We start from the raw sequence: 4,512 nt of genomic DNA on the forward strand, positions 1-4,512 counted from the left end.
GAACTCTAGCCAGCCTGAGAAACAATGATCAATACCAATAAAAATATTCCATAACAACAACGGTCAAGAATTCCTCTACTATTTTAGTCCCAATATCCTCATCGACCGAAAACATCATGAATGTGCCACTCTTTACTCTTCTCTCAACACCCCATAACTACCAACTTCGTCATCCTTATCAACTCCGGCCACGTTGAACTTCGCCTACCCGTGAGGGTATGGAATCTAATGAGTGACACTAGGCAAAACCACCATGAACCCTTCAGAAATTGAAAAACAACATGCACCACCCTTGCCTACAACATAAATCTCATTTTGGAATGAAACAACAACATATCAATTATCATCGAAAGATCTGTCGAACACAAAATCATTTCATACCAGCCACGCTGTCCAATAAGTCGCCAAAACCGATATCAGCCAAAAACTTTTATGAACACCATTCTAATTCACATTATAGCATAGTGAGAAAATTCAACAGAGCAATCAACCGTTTTCCACTGAAGCCCCACCAGTTAAAATCTTGAGCCAAGCTCCAACACTAATTGCATTAAAAGAAAAGATAATCTCCCTCTTAATAAAGATCATCAAATAAGGCATACGTTAAAGAGGCCAACATATAAATATGTGCAGACTGTCTCCTTTCTTGACTGATCAAGTCCATGATAGATCAGGTCACTGAATAAACTGTGTTGGATAGCCTTGATTTTAACATTATATGACTAATATAATTTCTAAATGTCACACAAGTGAATTTAATAAAAAAATTTTACCGGTGAAAACAATTAGATTTAAATTTTTAAATCCAAAAAATAGAATGACTAAACTCAAAATAGAGAACTAAATTCTAAATGTACAAAGTGTATAAAAACATAAAATATATTTGAACTTTAGAACTTCTACTTTATAATTTAACAAAACAAATAATTAACCCGTCATATATCATACATCCCACATATATTTTAGCTATCAAATCTCAAAAGTTGATGTTGAGTTCAAAATCTAATGGGGGGAAATTAGAGAAAACTAAAAGATGGAGAGAAAAATGGGGAGAAGAGGGCGGCAAGAGAGATAGTGGAAGAGTGGGATGGTTGTTATCGTATCATATCTCAAAGACTTTGAAATTGACCCACTTCCTGAGTCATGGACGACATAGCAGAGAGTAACAAAAAGAATTCCATCGTTGCACCCAACAAGATTGGAACACAAGATCCCTAGGTAAGTTGAAATCTTACCATTGAACCAATAAACTCATTATCATCCATAAACTAACAAAGCTAAAATATAACTTATTTGTGACAAGTCAAGTGTATGAATAAAAACAATAAAAACTCAAGGGAAGAGATTTGAACATAGGACCTCTCACACACAAGCATAATAGTTAAGCACATGTACTTTAGAAGAGTGAGCAAAACAACCCCTCTTGTTAAAATTTGATGTTTATATATAAGGTATAATAACAAATTTAGCCGTCAACTTTTACATATTTATTCAATTTTAACCCTATTCTTTTATGGGAAGTAAATTAGACATTTTTAAGCTAATAAGGCTAAAGGGTCAAAAAGGTCTTAGTAACAATTTTTAAAAAAAATTAATTAAGCCTTTTAAAATTTAAAAATTAAAGAATTTAATAATATTGGCCAATAAAAGAGTAGGGGTCAAAATTTTTAAAAATCTCAATAATTAGATTTTAATGAGTTTTAATGAGTTTGGTATTGTTATTTTTTAATTAAAATTTTATTATTTTAAAATTTTTATAACTTTTTTAAATATTTATGTTTATAAGTTATATGATATTTTGAAATTTAAAAGGGTTAAATTGATTTTTTAAATCTCTTGGGTGTTTAATTCGGCTTCGGTTTGCCTCTGGTGATTTTGTTTCTACTTCGTAGATTGCTCTGTTTTGCTAACCTATGCACACTACAATCTATTAGGCACATAGAATTTAGTATAAACAGAGGCAATAGCACTGTGGTGTTAAAGTTTTAGGTACCTTTGTAGTCAAAATGTAGAAACTAGTATGGTTGTGGTTGTGCCCCTCAACTCCCTTCCACAAACTAAATAAAAAAGGGAACACAAACTAGAAGAACTAGGTTGTGAAATTGGTAAAGCCAATCATTTCTAACAGCCTTCCTTTTGGCAACATCTAAGAATATACAAATAACATAAAATTCCAGGTTCACCAATATTATGATAACAATTTTAAAAGAAATGGTTGTTCATCTAAGTATCTTGACTAAGTAGCCTTTACGCAAAGCAATGGATTACCACTTCTTATTATTAACACTGAGAAAAATTTTACAATCATCGACCTTCAGAAACTAAAGAATCTGCAACAGAACAATTGGAGAATCCCTTCCAAACGGAAGATGAATACGACATGACATAATCATCAAACCCCTGTCCACGTCCAAATATTAGTCCACTGGAAGTGAGACTGAGTGATGACATTTCTGGAAATGAAACATCCCCTTCTAAAAACTGAAGGACTTGGCGCATGGTTGGCCTTACTTCAGGTTCTGAGTGAGAGCAGAGCAACCCAAGTTTTAAAACCAACTCAACTTCCTCTGCTACATAATCTGAACCCAGATTTGGATCTTTGGCCTCCATAATATTACCTTTGGACCAACATGAATACACCCAATCTACCAAGACTGCATTTTCTGTCGTAGATTGTGCCTCTATTGGTCTTCTTCCACACGCAACTTCAAGCAAAAATGCCCCAAAAGCAAACACATCGGTGGACGGGTTGGCTTTCCTGGTTCGAGTATGCTCGGGAGCCAAATAACCAAGAGTTCCCACAACATGAGTTGTTTGGGGATCCGTTCCATGGTCATATAATCTAGCAAGCCCAAAATCTCCCAATCTTCCATTTAATTCACCATCCAGTAAAACATTGCTGGCTTTAACATCTCTATGAACCACAACTTGCTCCCATTCTCCATGTAAATATAACAATCCTGATGCTACACCTTTGATGACTCCGAATCTTTGTCTCCAATTTAGGGTGACTTTTGGCTGGTCATGCAGATACTTATCGAGACTTCCATTAGGCATATAGTCATAGACCAAAAGCAGCTCACCTTTGCGCCGGCAATATCCCAAGAGTTGGACTAAATTGCGGTGTCGGAGACGACCGATACTCACAATTTCTGCTACAAATTCCCTCATCCCTTGCCTTGATTCATGCGAGACTCTTTTCACTGCAACCTCAAGTTTATTGCTTGAAAGAACTCCTCTGTAGACCCTACCAAATCCACCAGCACCTAATAATTCCTTGTCTTTGAATCCTTTCGTAGCAATATATAGATCTTTAAACTTGAATCTATGAGGCCCATACTCAAGCTCCCAATCTTCAACTACTTCAGCAAACTTCCTTTTCCTCCTTACCCAATAAACAGCACCAGAAACTCCTGTCAAAGCCAAGCTCACCAAAATCAAAGGCAACCCAGTTGTCAAAACTTTCGGCTTTTTCTTTGGTCCTAACCGAGGAAGCTTGGGAAGGCGAGACAGGGTAAGCTCTTCTGCCTGACCATTAACCTTAAAGCTCCAGCCCAAAACATAATGAGATGTGAGGACCGAACCAGTTGACGATGAAAAACCAACATACATCTCACGGTTGACAATTGAAGACAGGTCACGAGACAAGGATAAAAGTGGGGTGCTGGGTTTAGGAACCTTAAATGGAGCTAAAGTCACATCCATTTTCTTCTCTAGACCATGATATTCGACCCAAACTTGCATCCGTTAACACTGATCAAGGACAGGTTTTTAACGTCATGGCTACCGTCCTCATAATATCCAGCTGAAATAGATTTAGCAGACGTCAGCCCATTAATATCAATCCCAACGTGATTGTCATTGATATCATCGAACTCTGTACTTCGTATGGTGTCGAGTTCTACGGCAACAACATGGTTTGTATCATTGCCATTGTTGAGCTCATTAAACAGTCCGAGATACTGACTTGGAAGAGATGTGGGTAAGCCTTTGGTGGGTGCAATCACAAAAGCAACTCCATGGCCGCTGAGAGTTGGATACTCGGGAAGTATGGCGAAGACAAAGGTGGTAGAGAAGGAAAAAACAGAACCGTTGGTAGAGTTCTTAAAGTCAACAAGGTGAGGGTGGAAAGCATGACCTTTTTGTTGCTTGGTTTTATTGGTGAGCTGTAGGAGTCCATTAGAAGTGATTTCTGCAATGCCATCAAGGTTTAGATTAGCCGACCGGAAGCCGTTGTAGATGAAACCAACCTCCTCGGCAGCTCCAATCAGAAGAAGAGTCAGCAGAATCGAGAATCTGAAACACATGATAGAAAAAAAGTTAATTTGAAAAAGAAGTATTTTATAAACCTTTTGTTAGCCCTTAAATTATAAGTCCAATGAATTTCTTTTATAGGCGTAATATCGAGAATCTAATGGTGACGCTAATCTTGATAAGTCATTCCCCTCCCATCTTAACTAATGGCCAAAAAGATATGAAAAGGTGGGAGATAGGACATAAAATTGTGTAGTT

General features: G+C 36.9%; 1 pseudogene; it reads right to left on the bottom strand.

Annotated features, from left to right (window-relative positions):
* Positions 1–2,246: 2,246 nt before the first annotated feature.
* Positions 2,247–4,512, bottom strand: LOC107939060 (L-type lectin-domain containing receptor kinase IV.1-like; annotated as a pseudogene).

Source organism: Gossypium hirsutum, chromosome D02 (genome assembly GCF_007990345.1).
Source record: "Gossypium hirsutum isolate 1008001.06 chromosome D02, Gossypium_hirsutum_v2.1, whole genome shotgun sequence".
Taxonomy (NCBI): domain Eukaryota; kingdom Viridiplantae; phylum Streptophyta; class Magnoliopsida; order Malvales; family Malvaceae; genus Gossypium; species Gossypium hirsutum.